This window comes from Dermacentor albipictus, chromosome 10, assembly GCF_038994185.2.
Source record: "Dermacentor albipictus isolate Rhodes 1998 colony chromosome 10, USDA_Dalb.pri_finalv2, whole genome shotgun sequence".
Taxonomy (NCBI): domain Eukaryota; kingdom Metazoa; phylum Arthropoda; class Arachnida; order Ixodida; family Ixodidae; genus Dermacentor; species Dermacentor albipictus.
The window spans coordinates 18943788-18963126 of NC_091830.1; the positions used below are offsets into that span (position 1 = coordinate 18943788).

A 19339-nucleotide genomic window follows, 5' to 3' on the forward strand; every position below is an offset into this window, starting at 1 on the left:
GGAACAGCGCGTCTCGAAATATTTCTTTCAGTTATTATTATTAATTTTTTTGTTCTGTTTCGAGCACCCCGCTGATGCAGGGGAACACGCTATACAGGAAGACCGCAGAGAGGACAATAACATCGCGCTCGGGCCTGCGTGAAGTTGCGCGGTCGTATACGGCCAGACGACGGAAGTGTCCACCCGCTCGACGTAAATCTGAATGAAAAAATGGCTGTGGCTTGGCTAAGGTTAAGCCCAGGATGCGAAGCATACTAGCCTTTATTTTAGTTGTTGAACCACTGTTTAGCCTGTTGAACTGCTGTTGCTTGGCTATATTTGGTTCGGCTAGACGAAGAAACAACTCATGCAGGCGAGCGCACGAGCTCGGCTATGTAGCTACGCGGCCGCAAGCGAGCGCAGGAGTTGAGCCTCCGCTTTTGCAGCTGTTATGACGTCATATGGTAGCTACGCGGCCGCGCGCGGCGCAGCAAGGAAGAGCGTGGTTGTGCGGCTAGTATGCTTCACATAAGAGAAAAGAGGGGACCCCCGAATAAAGGCCGAAGGAACGGCGTTCTGACAGACGGGTTTGCGTCCCGCACTGACGGGCCAACAACTCGTGCGCTAGTCGTTGTCGGGGCACGATAAACTACCTATTCACGCATATACCTTTAACTTTGCATTTTATGAGTTATTTGCAGTTATATAGGTTAGCTCGAATGTTCCAGCGCCAACACGGCGTAGGAGAGGGTACGTTTTCGTCAAGCTGTTCTCCGAGAAATAAAACTAAATCTCGCTTACTTTTTTTCATCCACCGAAGATAACAAATGCGTACATAACGGATGCACCACAAAAGTTCGTTATGGGCGAGTTTGGGTATACAAAAGTACCCCATATATGAAACCATCTTTAGAGCGTAATTCACTTCGCCATGACCGAATTCCACTGTGTAACCGACTTCGTTCGACAGTTCTACATTTCTCGCTAAGCTGCGCGCCGGCAAAACTAGCACGCGCATGCGCGCGCATGTGTGTGCGTGCGAGAGGGGGTGCGTGTTCTGTAGTATTTTTCACTTCCCTCGCTTGCTCGTTCGTTTTGTTTTCTTTAAAGAGAAGCAGCCATTTTCAGTGTGGAGAGCCATAATAACCGTACAAATAGCTATCTCTGTTAAAAAAAACACAAATACACGTTTAGTGAGAAAGTTTCACACCCGCCTCGGTAGTTCGGCGACTGAGCTCAAAGGTCCCTGGTTCAAACCCGACCGCAGCTGCCTCATTTCGAATGGAGCGTAATGTAAAAAAAAAAAAAACGCTCGCGTACACTGTAAAATTATTTACACCCTTAAAGTGCAAAAGGGTGTAAATGTGTCTATAACTGACACCCTTAGGGTGTCATTTATATAACTAACGCCCTAAGGGTGCGAGTTATAGACACATTTACACCTTTTTTTCACTTTTAAGGGTGTAAATTATTTTACAGTGTACGCTTATACTTGGGTGCACGTTAAGAATGTCAATTGGTCAAAATTAATCCCGAGTGTCCGACTACGGCGTGGTCGCTAACCGTACCGTTGTTCCGACACGTAAATTTGACACCTAAGAACCCGGAACGTAATGGCTTTTCTTTTTTTCCTCGCAAGTTTCACAGGAGACGTGCTTTTCGCGCTACGTTCAAAAAAGTCAGTCGATATGTCCTCGAAGCCCAGAAAGCCCGCGATTCCTTCGCTCGCGCTTTGTGGCCAGCAGCTGCGTCGGCTGGAGCGACGAGTTTTCCTACTTCGAAGCAGCGTCGCGAGAAAGCGGAACAAAATTTAAAAAAAGAAGAAGAGAGAGAGAGAGAATACGAAGAACGTCGAGCAAGCAACGCTTGGAGATTTACAACGCCCACGTTCAATTACGGAAACGCTCCTGACTTCTCGGGGAAAACTCACGTAACACGTTCAACATATAAAGCCCTTACGCGTGGGTTTGTGAAAGTATATACACATATATCTTTCGTGCCCCCCTGTCTACATAACTCTTCGAGCTCCTATTCTACCTCGCCCCTATCGCCTGGGTACACACTTTTCAAGTTGAAAAAAGGCACTGGCGCGACAGTTCCGACTCGTTCTTTTTCTTTCCTTTCGTTTTCGTTAAACGAAGATCCACGCGATCTAAACATTAGAAAAAAGAAATGCAAGCGGCGTAGCACCCGAAATATTTTTACTCGTTTTTATTTACTCGTTTCTGCACCCAAGTTTCGGTTTCGTTAACGTGGAGGCTGGACGCGTCATCCCGTACACCCGGCCACAAAAGTTTACGGACCACGGCATCTCAGAAAACGTTTAATTCCAAAGCAGCCTGCAGCAGTAGCCAGTAAAAAAACTGTATACGACAATGTTGTTGGCATATTATAGTCGAGGCCTGAAATGCAAATACTACGCTGCGTTGTGAGGTTGCCGAGATATTCGGCTTTTTCTCATATTTCATGGTCCGTAATATTTTGTGGCCGGGTGTACGTCTTCCGTTGTCTCCCATCCCTAGCGCTGCTATGGCGTCGCACGGCAGACCAGCAAGACCAACGCAACATGTTAGCAATCGCACGACCAGCTCTCTCCACACGAGTCGACGCCCGTTTCCTGTCAATGGAAGTATGCGTTACCCTCTATGTGCGCCAAGGGTACTATGAAGCCCATGAAAGCATAGTTAAAATTAAAGTAAAATTATTTAGAGACGAGGGCAAAACTGGCATAAGCTTCACAATTGTAATACAGGAAGCGGGAAAATAAAAGCGCACGAAAAGACATACAACTTGGCCCCCAGCGATGGGATGCGAACCCAAGACCCCCGCATGCATGGAGCGTTCGTTGCTCTAACGCTTTAGTTACATATAAGCCCCCTAAATATTTTGTCTATAATGGAGATTGGAAGTTAAAACAGCACGAAAAAAGTGGGATAAAGCTACACGTACATAAAGGACCACTGATATTTAAAATCAAGTAATAGAACGCTGTTGTGCAGTGGCGTACCACGGAATCTTATTTCGGGGAGGGGGGTGGGCACGTCCAACGGAGTGTGGTAAGTGCCAATTGTGCCCACCCGCCTCCCCTTTTACACCCCTGGTGATGTGTCTCTGCGTTCGTCTTTTCGCGTTGTTTAATTTGCACCGTAGTTTCGCACCAACTTGCCCTAGAGAAGCACCCAACAGGTTGACGCCAGTGAAAACACCTCTTGCTGTAGCAGGGGATAGCGAGCTCACGAGGGCTGATGACAGCCTGAGTGATCGTTTCCGGCGACCGGTTTCCATTTGCCAGCTGTCGCGCACGATCCCACATGAGTCCCGTCAAAACAGCTTTGTCATGGCGCCTATAAGTCGTCGTCTCGACGTCGTATCTCTGCTCTATGAGAAAAAAAAATGTTCCAAAAGCCAGGGTAACTCATACTTCAACGTGTTGCTATCACTGGCTTTACTCAAGAATAAAATAAAACAAGAACACAGGCGTAACCCGCCGCGGTTGCTCAGTGGCTATGGTGTTAGGCTGCTGAGCACGAGGTCGCGGGATCGAATCCCGGCCACGGCGGCCGCATTTCGATGGGGGCGAAATGCGAAAATACCCGTGTACTTAGCTTTAGGTGCACGTTAAAGAACCCCAGGTGGTCGAAATTTCCGGAGTCCTCACTACGGCGTGCCTCATAATCAGAAAGTGGTTTTGGCACGTAAAACCCCATAATTTTTTTTTTAACACAGGCGTTTCGCTACCTATGCGGATCGATGCCACCCGCAGAGGTAACGATACGTCTATGTGCTCGTGGTGTGCCGTGAGTATGCGCGCGAAAGACTGACAATGTCATCTACCTTGAGACATTTATACAATAGACCACTGTCGGAGGACCTCTTGCTAGGCGCATGGCCAGAGAGATGGGGACAATGCGTGCTCTTTCACATTCCATAGGCGACACGGGCCTGGACTCACGCTTGTGATAACAGTTATGCAATCTGTCCTTCCCTTCGTTCCTCCCATTATCATCCCCGATTGTGACCCTTTTTCTTCCCCCCTTCCCTTAAGTAGAGTAGCAGGCCAGATGCTCCGTTTTCCGGCCGACCTCTCTACATTTCCCATCATTAACCTACTTCTCTTATTGTTGAGTAAAGCCAGTGATAACACGTTGCAGTATTTCTGCCCTATGTTAATGTTTAAAAAGAAAACCGGTCACACGCTTTACACATATCGAAGGAAGAGACACAGGAAGGGAAGTGCGTCTGCTCACAGGAAGGGAGGAGCAGACGACCGCCCGCAGCTTGCGAACAAGGAGGGAGCCACTGGCATACGACGACCGCTGGATCGTTGCCGTTGGGTGACGGGCCCGTCACCCAACGGAAATGCCTCGCGATTGATGCCCTTCCCGTCTCCACGCACCGCCGTCGCCCCGTAAATTAAGCGCCGGCGTATACAGACGTCCTGCGCTGCTGATTGGTTCGGTATATTAGGTTTGTGACGGCAGTCGCACGACGGAAAAATCGAGAAGCCCCGAGCGATTGCGACTATATCGCACGACCTCCGCGAGTGGTCGGTTGTGAACAAGCCCTTAATTAATTATTTAAAAAAAATATTTTTTTCAATCCTCTCGCCCTCGTACCGTACGTTTCACCACGGGCAAGAAGAGCGCGTCACACAGGTCATTTTCATCAAGCGTCGCCCGCTCCAAAGTGCGCACTGTCACTTTTTCTTTTTTCCCATCGTGTAGTTGACTGGAGCGGCCTGCCTTACGACATCGCTGTCATCACCAGTTCTTGAAGGAAAACCAGTCAAAATACACAGAGGACAAGAGGAGAGGTTCATACCACAACGAAGCGGTGTCACACCAGTCGTTGTGGTGTAAACCTCTCCCCTTGTCATTTGTGTATTTTGACTGGTTTTCCTTCAAGTATGTACCAAGTGGCCCAGATTTCAACCCTTCTGCATATTACAAGTTCATCTTTCACGGAAGAAATGTCAGCGATTCTCTCGCCTTAATGTTGTTTGAACTATTGTTGTAATACCGTCCCTTATGTAATACCCCCGTGTGGGGTCCTTAGGGAAATAAATAAAGAAAGAATATGACGAACAGTTGTCGAAGCAGCGATGTCATTGGGAAGTTAAAATTTCGACAAGGGTACTTCGTCGGGGGATTTGTCTACACCTGGCGACGGCACTAGTTTGCTTGCCCAAACCTTAGCTCTCCGGGTACATCCCCTGTTCAACCGCTGTTGAGCTCTCATAGAGGCTTGCAAAATGCTTTCACGACGTAACATTCGCGTCAATCGGGGGATGCTATACTGCAAATAGTTCTGCGAAAGCCGTTTCTAACGCCTGCTTCCGCTTCAGACAGGCTTTCTCTTATGAGTTTAGTTCTTTTTGGTCCTTGCCTGAAACCTCTTTTGTGCCTGCAGGACAAAGGGCCTGCGTACCATATACTCTATGTATACTGCTGTGAGTTTATCTCTCTCCGCTGCCTTGAGTCGCGCATTTTCGACGAATTGACTTCAGTCCACGCTCGGCAAGTGAGATATAGTTTGACCCATTCAGTCAAACGGCCTTTTGTCTTCTCAAACTGCGCGGGAATCAACGGCTGAACAAAAGACTTTCCAAGATCAGGAGAAGACGCGCCTTGCCGTGTGCAGGCCGTATTCCTGAATTGCCAGCCAACCTCGTTTGTGCAAAAAGGCGACAGGCTGTTTAAAACCTTTAGACGAGAACAGCTGTCCGGGCACAACTGCGTTGCTTAAGTGCGCGTATACAGTCGACGCGAGTGAATATGCCAATGCGTCCCAGATGGTGTATACATAAAGGCGAGGGAGGTATAAATGCTTCCTGATATGAATAATGTCATGCAGTTGCAACGATTGCGTTCACAAACCGTGGCGTATGAAGTTACACAAAACAAAAAGATAGAAAAGGAAAACTAGGACAAGGACGGCAGTGAAAAACGAAAGCGGAACAAATAAATGTCGAATATGCAACGGAGAATTACAAGGAAAAGTTACCCAAATGCTCGGTCGGGCGCCCAAGGGGGTATTAATGCGTACGCTTGGGAATTTTAGTTACATAAAAGCGATTTTCACAGAGCTTCTGATATTCTGCAGTTTGACTGTAAACTGTTGCAACAAAAGAAAAAAGGAAGAAAACCACTTTATCTTTACTCCACAGTTGAAAAAAGTTCCAGGCCTGCGCGTCACACGCATCACAGTCACAGCGTAAGCTGGAGGAGCGAATCCATAGGAGCTCTTATTTTCGCCACCACGCACTATACAGGGTCTTCGCGGCGAAGTCTTCGCGCCGTTTTCACGAGAACTATCTGAATGATCGTCCCGACATCGACCGCGAGCTGCGGCCTGTGCTGCTCTCTGCACAGCGGTCTACTGAGCCCGACGTTTCCTTGTTACAGCCACACGCATAGCGCTACAATTCGCTTCTTCAGCAGCGGTTCGTACCTGGCGAGGAAGCGCCATAACGTGTACCGAACAGCAAACACAGGTCTTGACTTGCGCCCAAATACTGGCGAGAACCCACCACGGGCGATTGGTCAAGAAGCAGGCGCTTTCAAATATACCCAGACTGCGTGGCACCATGCATGTCGCATCCCTTGACTCGTGACACGGTACGTTGCTGTTGATGATGATGATGATGTTGTTGTTGTTGTTGCAATGCCTCCTTTACTAGATGCCAGCCGCGTTGTCCGTAAACTCTGTTCCTGGCCCTCTCCCTTTACTCTCCTCCGCGAAAAGGCAACGAGCGCCGCTTGTGGCGGACGTCTGCGTCACGTGCTGCGGCCTCGGAGATTACCATGACGTCTGTTGCCATCTCGGAGGCCCGCATCCGCCGGAAGTTGAAAAAGCAACGAGCGCCGCTTCACAAAATTTATGCTGAACTAACTTCAACTAAGCGTGGCCTTCGCGATCGGCTCCGGCGGCGCGCCGTTGCTGCGAATCGCGGAGGCCATGAACTAAGGGAACCGCCGCCGCAATGGGAAACCGAGCAACGCGGCTGGCATCTGTAAAGGAGGCATTGGTTGTTGTTGATGATGATGATGATGATGATGATGATGATTGCTCATTGGCCTACCTTTCGAAACGGGGTGGTGACAAATAATCAACTAGCCGCTCGAGTTAACCAGGTCCAGCTAGATATGAAGCATGCAACTGCTATATGCAACTGCTACGTGTCGGCACACCTGGTGGAATGTAACGGAACTGCAATGCAAATTTTGTACGTGTCCAGGCTATGCGGCGCGCATGTCATATCGCAAGGAAAGTGGCCCAATACGGTGGCAATGATGATCCTAATGATTTAATGGCAGTCCCTATGAAACGCGACAGAGACATGGTCACCTAGCCAGCTTGATCTAACCAGGTACACAATACATATATATATATATATATATATATATATATATATATATATAGTTTTTTTTCTTCAAACCGTCTTTAACTGCCTTGCACCGCTAGCTGTGCATCTCCAACATGGCCGTCCACCTGGTGTAATAATATGTTACTGCAAAGCGAAATGTGCCCATATCGACGCTACACGGCGCGCATGTCCCATCGAGCTTGTCCTCAAGCGCTATGGGACGCGTTTAGAGGGCATTTTTTCCGCTGTATATTGGGAAGCCCAGGCGTGGCTCCTTTTTATTTTTGTCACGACAAACTTTGCTCAAGAACTGCCGTTGTGGGGCTTCCTAAAAGAACTTATCGACACTACATTTTTAAAAGCCAGATTGACCCCAGAATGTTTGTTTACCGTTGATCGAACGTCGCTAAATACAGCACTTATACATAACATTTTACCTGAACCTCTGTACCGAAAGCCGTATGTGTCTCTATTTGGTGAAGATATTCTTAGCCGTGTCCGTAGAATGTGTATTACGCCCGCAGCGAAAACATTTTTCTTTAAGCTGCACACTTCCACCCTGCCAGTTAAAACATGGCTTCAGGAGAAAGGTTTATATGTGTCCCGGAATACAAATTGTAGACATTGCAATTTATCAGAGCCTCCCGCCTTTATTCTGTGCCGTGAGGTATTAGTCTTTTGGGAAATTTTACAAACTATCCAAAAAAGACCTTCCCCTCACATATTATGGTATCCAGTACCTTTTTTTCAAGAAGACAGCCATTAATGCACCGTATGATTCGTTTACGTTCTTAGGACTCTATTCGTTACTTACTTAACACCCTTAAAATGGAATAGGAGTTAACTCGGTGTAATGCGGGTGTAATAACGCCGTTTTGGGGTGCAATCCTTAGTTTACACCCTTAATATAGTATGGGAGTTAACTCGGTGTAGTGAGAGTCAGTTACACCTTATACGGATGCGATTACACCCCGATTACACCGAGTTAACTCCTATTCCACTTTAGGGGTGTAATTTACAGCGCAGTACAGGCAATCACGCTCCATATGCACGAAACGTAGAATCCTCACCGCTTGCCAGAGAGTCGCGAGAGCACGTAGCCTTCTCGACGTTTTCTTTTTCTCCTTTTCACTCACTCGTCGTCGGATACGGGGCACCAACACATTGTTATACGCGCTCAGGGAGACAAGATGAAAGGGGCCAAAAGGAATTCTTGGGCAAGTTGGTGGTTAGATTTCCTAGGTGTACTTTGTGGCGCAAAACACATTTCTTGAAAAGGGACAGAAGAAAGGGAGACAGTAAAGCGTCAAACTACCAAGTGTACAATGACAGCCTGAGCAAACGTATAGAAGAAAATACAACTTCCGCTCATGCGCAGGGAGCCAAGGTGTGACAGAACAACGTGGTTATGATAACATACTTTGACTGACATGACATGACCATGTTGTTCTGTCACACCTTGGCTCCCTGCGCATGAGCGCCAGTTGTATTTTCTTCTATACGTTTGTTCAGGCTGTCATTATACAGTTGGTAGTTTGGCGCTTCACTGTCTCCCGTTCTTCTGCCCCTTTTCAAGAAACGTGTTTTGCGCCACAAAAAAAAAAAAATTCTGGGGTTTTACGTGCCAAAACCACTTTCTGATTATGAGGCACGCCGTGGTGGAGGACTCCGGAAATTTCGACCGCCTGGGGTTCTTTAACGTGCGTCTAAATCTAAGCACACGGGCGTTTTCGCATTTCGCCCCCATCGAAATACGGCCGCCGTGGCCGGGATTCGATCCCGTGACCTCGTGCTCAGCAGCCTAACACCGCAATATTTGACCCCCATCAGTCTAACCTTATCTCAGCCCTTGAATCTGTTCAGAATCGTGCCACTCGCTTTATTCTTTCAAACTACTCTCGATACTCTAGCATATCCGCCTTGAAATTGCAACTAAAACTTCCTTCTCTCGCTTCCCGTCGCCGAATTTCACGTCTCTGCCTTTATCACAGGTTTTTCCATTGCTCGCCCCGTGACAGCAACCTCATCCTACCATTACGTCGAACACCCCGCACAGGCCATCCAAACAGCGTCATCCCGCATCGTTCCCGAACAACTACATTTCAGAAATCATTTTTTTGTCCACACAGCTCGCGACTGGAATGACCTTCCCTGTCACTTAGCACAAATCCCTGATCCAGTCCATTTCAAGACTGCCATCGAGGAAGCCATGTCATCGTCATGATTCTCATGTAACATTCATTGTTAACCGCCGTTCTTGCGCCCACCCCTCATGTAATGTCCCGCCAGGGACCCTTGAGGTTCAAATAAATAAATAAATAAATAAATAAATAGCCACTGAGCAGCCACGGCGGGTTTTGCGCCACAAAGTATACCTAGGAGATGAAAGGGGGGCCCTGCGACGATCGGTACGCGCACTCTTCCAATTCCGCGGCCTCAGGCGTGGAACAAGCAAGCCACTCGCCGGCTACAACCGTCATATGACTGCCGGGTGTCGCGCTTGACGAGTTTATTGCGCCCCGCAACGACGTCCCGTCGTGATCCAGTTAGCCCGCAAAAAAGGAAAGTGATGGCACGCTGAGCGGCCCCGCCGGAGCTGACATCGCAGCTGCCGCCTCGGCGAAGCGCGGGCCACGACTCCGTCGTTATTGCGCGTGTACGTGTGAAACCCATCAGGCGATGCGAAGGCGAACAACTAGATTGCCTTCAAGAGGCTGCTGCGGTGATTGAACGCGCGAGCGCCCCCCGCACGAAAGAATTCCGCGGTGCTAAAGTTTCAAGGCAGAAAGCTGGGCTAGTTGGTGTGTCATCATTATTCAAAAGACTAGCGCAAAACAGCAGGGACTAGCGCTCGTCCTGTCGTCTTCTCTGTCTTTGCCCCTGCTATTTTGCGCTAGTCTTTTGAATAATGCTAAAGTTTCAAGGAGAAAGAGACCCGTCACGCATATAGTTACTTGCGTGAGAGGCACGGAGACGATTTACCAAGTGTTTGCGAGGAGGTGCAGACCCGCTATAGAGATGAAGATGGTGATCAGATTATGCGGCGATGCCTTCCGCTCGATTCTTTGCCACTCTTACCATCCACCGTTCGCGGCCAGCTGATCTCCGTTGATAACGCTATTAAATAGAATGGGCATTCATCCACCTCCTCCGTGACAAAGCGGCCAGAGCATCGCTCTAACCACTAGCGAATAGCTAAGAGTGACAAAACGAATAGCATCGGAAAAAGGAATCGCTACAAAATCTCGGCCACAAACCGGGATAACGGAACGAACAAATTCCAACGCTATTCCTTTTCGCGCTTGGTCAAGGGGATCGAGGGATGCCTACGCCAATATTATCACCGGGATCGATCAGCTGGAAACTGCAGATGATAAGAAGTGTAATCGAGCAACGGAAATCCTTACGTTACGCCCACCCGGTACACCTGTTCCTTATCACACGGCGCGCCGAGTGACCGATTCCAGCGATAACAGGGGTGTCGGAAGTGGATAACGGCGCGGCGGTGAGATAGTCGTTATGCAAGGCGATGGCGAAGAGCAATGTAGAATAGAAAATGAAATGAAATGCTACAAATTATGGGCCCAGCCTGCTCGAAGCGGGCCCATCTCGTCGCGTTTTTTGCTAGGGCCGGTCTCTTAAGCGTGACAATAACAGCATATGAGATTCCACTCCAGATATCTCATTTCGTGCTCGCTTTCAGTAGACTAAAATGGTCACAAATATTTAACAGTTAAAAGGTGTGTTCTAATACATGCGCCAAGCCGGAAAGCGAGCATCTTAAGTGGACACTTAGAGCAACAACTAAATCATTTTAGAGTGACAACGTGTTCTTTTAAAGCACCATTTCCAATCATTTGCTCAGGAAATACTAACAGCGGAGAAAACGAAAGGCATTTTCTTGGTCTCTATCAAATTTGCGGCTCATCCACAGCGCCAGAACATCTAGCCACACCACAAAAGGCGCCAAGTTTGACTGGCAATTTGAGTTTTCATATTATTTTTATAGTGCAATATGTAATACTGTTTCGGTCGTGAGCAACAAGCAGAGCTGTGCTTGAATGTACAAGTTCCGCAGGACAGAAATTAAGACACTTATACGCATCGCATTTTGTTTCATAGTATCACATTAACCGCCCTCCACACACATTCCAATATGTACGCTGGATCAGCACACTATTTTTTCCTTTCAATTTTTGCATATAAAGCTCTCGGTGTAGCCTAAGACAAAAGCCAATGTTTCAAGATTTTACGACGTCGGAAGAACCTGCTGCGAAACTTCAAGGTGGCCTCGTCGCCATACAAATTTTGCCGCCTGGTAATCGCGCCCCCAACCTCGTGCTTTAGCAGCGCAGCGACACAAACGCTAAGGCCACGAGAAGCGGACAAAACTATACAAAAGTCGTGCGCCCTGCCGGATGGCTCCACATGCGCGCAAAGCGGGGCCCGGCCAGAGTCACGTGGGGCAACTCGTGAGGTACAACGTCCCGGCAACAACAGGCCTCGGAACGGGCACGCGCACACACAGACCAAGCTGCTCCAGAAAAGCCTCATTGTGGCCGCGTTCGTACAATCTGGAATCGTGCGTGTGCCCCATGGCTTGTAGTTCTCTCTCTCTCACAAACACACACACACACACACACACACTCACGCACACTCAAACGGGATCTTCGCTCAACATGAAAAACAGCTGCTGTTTTCCCACGGCTCCAAAAAGGTCAGCGCCGACAGCCAGCACCATCACAACGCGCGCGAGGGCTTGTCTATATACTTTGACCTGTTCTCAAAAAGTTAGATAACGGAGACGTTTACCGTGGAGAAGACGCGTCGGTGTTCGATCAGATATGCCATTCGCGTTGTTACCGGAGACCGGGATTGCTACTTATCAGCGCGACCAGTGGTTGATCTGACTGTGATGGAGACGGCTTTTTCTTTCCTTTTTGGCCATGTGCACGAACCAGCAAATTGGCATTCCTTTAATTTTAGACAGTGTATCGCCCGCTGCATTTACTTTTTTTTTAACAAGTACCAACTGTCCGGCCCGAATGAAACACCCGTTAATTTGCGCACTACCTCTGTGTGTTTACATGTCCTTCAACACACCAAGCATCATTGTGAGGCACCTGGTACGCCAACCCGGGTGCTGTTTCTCCTGCACTACAGCAGTCGCCTTAGGTGATGCGTCTCGCCAACATGTCGCACCCGGGTATGGTTCCGAACACCGCCTGAGGAGTTTGAGCACAATGTTAACTTAGCTATCGCTGTCAGTGCGACAGTTGGCAAACACTGTGACAACTTTCTTTCGTCGCTCGTTCCTTAGCCTCGTCTCAAGCGTCTTCATCAACGTCATTAACATTTAATTTCCTACGTCACGTGTTAGTACTGGTGAAATGCGTCGAACACACTGCATAGCGAATACGACAATCTAGAAATAAAGATAAAAGCAAACGGAATCTCCACGGTGAAGCGATCGACCTTACGAGCGATCCGTTGATCGGCGTACATACTACCACGTTTGTCGAGGAGACGGCTATATAGGGGCGTCTACTGTGCTGTGCCTATCACCCGCGACGCATCTGTATAGCTGAAGCGAATGCCCGGCACGTATGCGGCGAAGCCGCACACAAGGTGATTGCATGCACGCACGAACACGTGCGCATGCTGAGAGATCCGTCAAACGCGGCCGATCCGGTTCGCTGGAAGCAGAGCCCATACAGCTTGCAGCGAGTCGAAAAAGTAATTGCTCGCTCCCGACTGAGCACGAATCGTATTCGACGAGCGAGCGAGCAAGTCGGCAAAGAACAACAATAAAAAAAAAGAACAAAGGAACCGCGGCACAGCGCGGCGAGAACAATTTCTCTGAAGTCTTAATTCGTTTGCGAGTGCTGTGGTTACAAGCTCGCAGGAGGTCGCGTATCGCCGTACTGGATATTTTTCGTGCTCGGGGACAAGGCACAAATTTGATTGCGAAGGAAACAACTACAGCATTGATTTCTCTTGTCCCCCCCCCCTTTTTTTGGGGGGGGGGTTCAAAGCAAGTTATATTTAGTGTTTGCACTGGTCTGCGCAGTCTCTTTGTCGGTACGGTACAGCGCGTGCCTCGCGAGCTTCTATTTGTCCTTCGTCTTCACATAGACAGCTGCGCAGACAACTATCAACACTTAATTCCCAATGCATACAGGCTTCAGTTTATTACTTTGTCGGAAAAATTAAAAAAAGTAGGAAAAGAAAGACTCAAGGGTGTGCATTGCAAGTCCAGGAGGGAGGGGCAAGGCCCGACGAGAGCCGTAGTGGCGCGGTGATCTTAGCAAAAAACGTATCGCTTTAAGAAGGCAGGAATAAAGAAACGAAGGAACGAAGGAGGGAAAGAAAAGAAGAACCCGTTGCATAACCCATCGGTGACTGTCATGAGGGAGAGATATAGACTTTTATTGAAGAGAGAGAGATCGGCCTGAGACAGTGTGCTCTCTAGCCTGCTACTTTGTACGGAATGAAGTGAATGAAAAACGTGATTGGCGAAAGTAATCGAATGCTTTATGGGGACAGCCATCATCGAATCGACACACCATCAATACTTCCGAAGTATTACCGCTGACGTCGACAATACTGCTTGGGGTGATGGCGGGACAAATCATCACGTGTATGTGTGTGTGTGTGTGTGTGTGTGTGTGTGTGTGTGTGTGTGTGTGTGCGTGTGCGTGTGCGTGTGTGTGTGTGTGTGTGTGTGTGTGGACAGCACGACAGCGTGACGACGACGGAACGAAGACCGAGATGACGGCACGACGACAACGGAAGACTAAGACGGCTACGAAGCTGCGCTCGTCCTTCGATGTGGATAGACATACTCCTTCGACCCCTTGCTTTAGAAACATTCCGCGAAGCAGCTGGCCCTACAGAGTGGGACTTACTGTTGCATTCTGGTGTATAGCGTGTGGGCATCGAGCACACGCGTTTTGATATCAATTTATAGGTTTCGTGCATAGGCTGAGTCGGAACCTGTGCCACCGCAAACGGTCGGCGCCCATGCATACAGTATATAAGAAGACGAACTGCACACATTCTTTGCTGCTTCGCAAACTTTGCGGGCATATAACGACCAAAATTCGCGTCCCGCAGAAATTGCGCGACGTTTTTTTTTTTTTTTTTTTTGCGAAGTTCCCATGGATGGCCATATTTTCAGTGCGACTTGTGCGAGTTGTGTGCAATGCGCACGTTTATTCTCGCTGCGCTTCCCGTGTGGGCAGCAGCAACGATGGCAGGAAAGGAGCGAGCCAATGTAAATCACGACACCGTGACGCATCCACCTCCTGGGATCTACTCTGCACATCGTAAAACGTCGCCATATCGCCGAATTCACCATCTTGCCAGCTCCTACTGGACCAGACGTGTGTTACGGCCTCTCTGGAGATCGTAAAATGCCGCCATATTGTCTAATTCACCACCTTGCCAGCTCGTACTGGCCCAGACGGCTGCTACGGCCCCTCTGATTGGTTGAATACGCCACCATTGCAGCAATTAGACAATGTGACGGAACTTGAATATGTCCAGATCCAACGTTTGTCCAAAACGGCATCACTGAATACCGAAACTTGTTCGTATAAATAAGTATCATAATAAAATATAGAGGGTAATCTGACGCTTACCAGTATTTTCGCTAAGGTTTATAGAGCTAAACTTCAATGTAACGCGAAATAACGTGACAAGTCCAAAAATGTCATGTCAGCTCTCTTTTAACTCCTCTGAAGCAGCCCACAAGTTTCACGAAAAACACTGTGTAAATGGGTTTTGTGGGAGCTGTGATGTAGCGGAGCAATGTACTTTGTACCACGAAAACTACAACGAAGAACTAAGAAGCACTTTCCGTTTCACTACCATCATAGCTAGCCGCGGAAGCCCATTGCTTACAGCTCACACGTAACACACGAACCGCAAGCACCTACAGTGCAAAGATGGAAGTGATGGACAGCGTCCACGGAATCGCAATGAAAACAAATGTAACGCAGCAAACTACGGCTAGCCTTTGCAAAGTGAAGCTTCGCTTCTTGTGGTTTAGCCGTTCCTCGCTTCAACTTTTAACGCCACAGAAAATCGTTGTACCTGGAAACGCGACTTAAAATTAGCACAGCATCGCGACAGTACGACCACGGCTACATTCTCTACAGCTGCTAACCATTAAAACGTTAATAGCCTGAAGCTTCAACTCTGCTTCTTTTTTATCGCTTTATTTTTTAATTTTGGTAACATCTTTGTAAGACCAATACGCAAACGCGTATTAGTGCTTGGTTTCTTGCTGACTATGGTTCTAGTCCAACATTGCCAAGCATCTATCTCATTTACACTGTTCAGAAAGCGACGTCAAACACTAGTTTCCAAGATTTACTTGAAAACGCATGCATAGCTCATGTTCTGACTGGCTTCTTTTCGAGCTTTCGACTGGCTTCTTTTCAAGCTTTCACTGACAGCAGTCAAGCGTTCTAGCACTACGACGACGTGAAAGAGCTTTTAAAGCGAAAGCTTTACTGGCCGCGAACTTGCGATTTCGCCGTGGCCGTGCTCCGAGGAGGCACAAGACGTCACACCGCGTTCCTCGTCACGCCGCGTTCCTCATCGTTGCGTTTGCCTCCGCTCGCTTCGCAACCTGCGTCGCATGCCTGATAACATGTCGGATGATTGAAAAGGAGTGCTCGCGTGCGCCGCAACCACAGTTGAGGCGGCAGTATGGACGGCGACAATTCTGACAAGCAGCAGGAGGCCTGGAATCGACATCGGAACGAGATGAAGAGGAAACGAATCGCCCAGGAAACAGACGAACAGCGCGCCGAACGAGTGGCTAAACGCCGCAACATAGCTAGACAACCAGACTAACCTGGACTTGCAATCAAAATTAACCAAGACTAACAATACTATGCCTTTGCTTTCGCTACGTATACCCTGGCTTAGCCGAGCTAAGCCACTGCCAATTTTCATTAATAGCCTACTGACAGGATCATCGTATCGCTCTGAGTGATACGACATGCGTGCGTATCTTAAAGGAAGAGGACAAAGCTTTGAAAATGCGTCAAGAATTCCTACTAGCACGCGCGGCTTGACGCTGTGCTTGACCATGCCACCATAGCTTGGAATAACTGCGTCTCGCAAAAATCGAACAGAATAATGTTTTTTTTTTCCGGCACGACCTGTTGTGAACGTTTTAATTCGCAACTTGCCCGCTCAACGAGCTCGTGCAAACGCATAACTCGACAAATGACGCCTGCTGGCGGATGTTATAACTCGTGGCGTGCATGTCAAGGCACGAAACGAAAATTAAACAGAAAAAAAAGCAAAATAAAGGAAGCTGAGTGACACTGCAAACACTGAGCCACAACTTCGCTCGATCTACGTGCCAAACACAACAGCCGCTCCCAAACACGTTGGCATGCACTTACCCGCTTGGCGTAGTGCAGTCCCGCCCGCCGTGGTCGATATTTCCGGGAAACCCGCGTTGAAAAGCCGCCCGGCTCCACCGCCTTCCGCTGCCGACACGGACCGCCACCCCACAAAAAAAAAAAAAAACACGACGAACGAAAATCCTCGCCACAGCCACTGTCAAACGCTCAGTACGCAGCTAGCTTTTTTCAGTTACCGAAGGTTGTCCATCGGCAGCCTCGCCACAACAAGACCACGTGCTTTTCTTTCACCAATGATGATAACGGGGTCAGTGATCACACACCGATGCCGTGGGGCCGTGTCCGACACGCCGGCCGAAAGAGTCACGTGTAGCCAAACTTCAGATGCCTTGTTCTATGGACCCGCATGTGCCCAGGAAACGCAGATACAGAAACTCCGGGCTCTCGGCTGAAGGTAGTCGTTGACGTTTTGGCGGTTTCTCGACGCAGTAGGGCGCTGTTTTCGAACTCCTCCACTGCAGCGCATTACCAATGGTTCGACCGCTTCCCGCGTGCCGAAGTTGTGAGATACAGTGCCGAGACGCTTTGTCTACGCTGCGTCCCGGCCGGAAAGCCGTCGCCCTTTTCTTGCCGAGACTTCGCAAGGGATCGCTTGCCAAACACACGACGGTCGCGTTTTCCTTTTTTGATTCGCTAACTGCGTCTTCGCGTATTGCTCCCCCGAGTTTTTCTGCTTGCTCTCCATGAATCGCAGTGCGGCGGCGGTGGGTGGAGGCAGCCCTGTGGAAAGGAGGACGAGCCGGAAAAAGAGATAAAAAAGAAAAGGAAGAGACAAGAAACGCAGCGGTTTGGGAAGAACGGCGGCACAAAACGGGCCAGCTCGCCACCAGGCACCGCCACCCCCCGTCGCCGATTGGCGGCACCACGGCGCCATTGTGGCGAGCAGGCGAACCGCGCAGATGCAATAAATACAGCGCGCACATTTTCGTTTGTTTGCGCGCGTACAATTGACCTTGGCGACGGTTGGGGATGGAGCCAGTTGGCGGGAAATGCTAGCAGTCAATGCCAGATGCGCGTCGTTTGTGTTGCAACAATAGGCAGGTCGAATTGAGCGTATCATTCAATGGGGGAGAGAGATAGAGAGGAAGAAAAGACAGGTCCAACGCAAGTCTCGGTATCCAATCTTTAATGAAGCGGCAATTTAAAAGCTTTGTAACTATGGTAGGATTCACTTGAGTTAAAAAAAAAAACAGCAGTTGGCAACGAAGGCACACGGACCGCACCAGGTTGGTACTCCGCCAGCCAATCACAAAAGCAAACAAAATCGTCGTCATGCGATCAGTTCAAAACGGCGCCGCACTTGAAAGCTGCGGAGCATCTGCTGTTCTTGAAGAGTCTTTTCATCGGCGGAAGCGATGAGGTGTGCAACAAACATGGGCAAAGGGCATGGAGTCTGAGCATTTCACTCTTCACAAGTCCGCGGTACAGTTGATTTCATTGCTGACCCCGTTTTACTCATGAAACTTCACTGTCAACTGAAGTGAAACTTGGCAATAAATACTTGTAGCGAAGCAAGCGTTTTATTTATGTTCAGTAAAGAATTAGGCTTTCACCTTGCAATAGACGAGTGAAAACGTACAAAATTACGCCCTTGTAATTTTATTCTTGTGGTTACCGCCTTATTTAGGCTACAGGGAAAGTTTGAAGTACGAGCTATTCGCAGCCTCGCGGAGGAACAGTGGCTGCTGGTTATGAGGGCGTGGGCGGGGCTTCACTGCAGACTTGAGTTACACCCGACTATATGGACGATGTAAAGAATTTTGTTTGCTTTCATCGTATGTAACGTGTAATGTCATGCAATGTTTATGTTTGTCCCGGACAAAGGTCACAACTTTACTCCCGTGCAGTTTTTTGTGTTTATGCTCTTCGCCGCTCGCAAGCTACGCCGAAATGCGAACTACTAAATAAAAAAACTGAACAAAATGCGAAACACGGATTACACGTCTAGCAGCGATATCCACAAGGACGAAGGCAATTTATGGTATTTGCCGAGGGAAGAATGGTGATGACAGGTGTATGCTCAGAAAAGTACTGCACCTATCTGAGGAAAGTACGACGTGCGTCAAGGAACATTTATGAATTCTGTACTTCTTGTGTCACAGTGGCAGTTACCCATTCAGGAGTATTAGCCAAAAACGCGGGCACACCGATTGGCATATTGGCAAATAATTCGTTAAGCGTAATCCATTATTCCTCCCCTAGCCCACCGATGTAACACGCTAAATCAACAGTTGCTTATGACAATATCGATGACGATGCAAGAGAGAAACTATGATGACAGTGTCATTATCATGTCGCTGCCATCTGAAGTCAATGTACTCTGGCGTGCTGCAGCACTCCAGTGACACCGAAACACTTTGGTCGTATGTGAGCTGACATCACGGTCTGCTGGTTGTTATAGAAGGCGCGGGACACAGCTATTGCCCCTAGAGACGATGCAAATGAGAAGAGAAATCACAGCCAGAGCATAGTGTTTATGATTTGACAACAATGTAAGGAAAAAATATTGCGATTTACGCGCTCCACACTTTTCCGCTGCCATCCTCCG

The 19339-nt window shown here is 48.6% G+C and overlaps 1 protein-coding gene across 1 annotated transcript in view; it reads right to left on the reverse strand.

Annotated features, from left to right (window-relative positions):
* Nucleotides 1–17563, reverse strand: part of LOC139046703 (4-galactosyl-N-acetylglucosaminide 3-alpha-L-fucosyltransferase FUT6-like) — a 62686-nt gene extending 45123 nt beyond the window's left edge. Inside the window, exon 1 of the mRNA XM_070528101.1 lies at nt 16771–17563. The gene's annotated coding sequence lies outside the window, so the exon portion shown is untranslated. The remainder of the gene's footprint in view (nt 1–16770) is intronic.
* Nucleotides 17564–19339: the final 1776 nt, after the last annotated feature.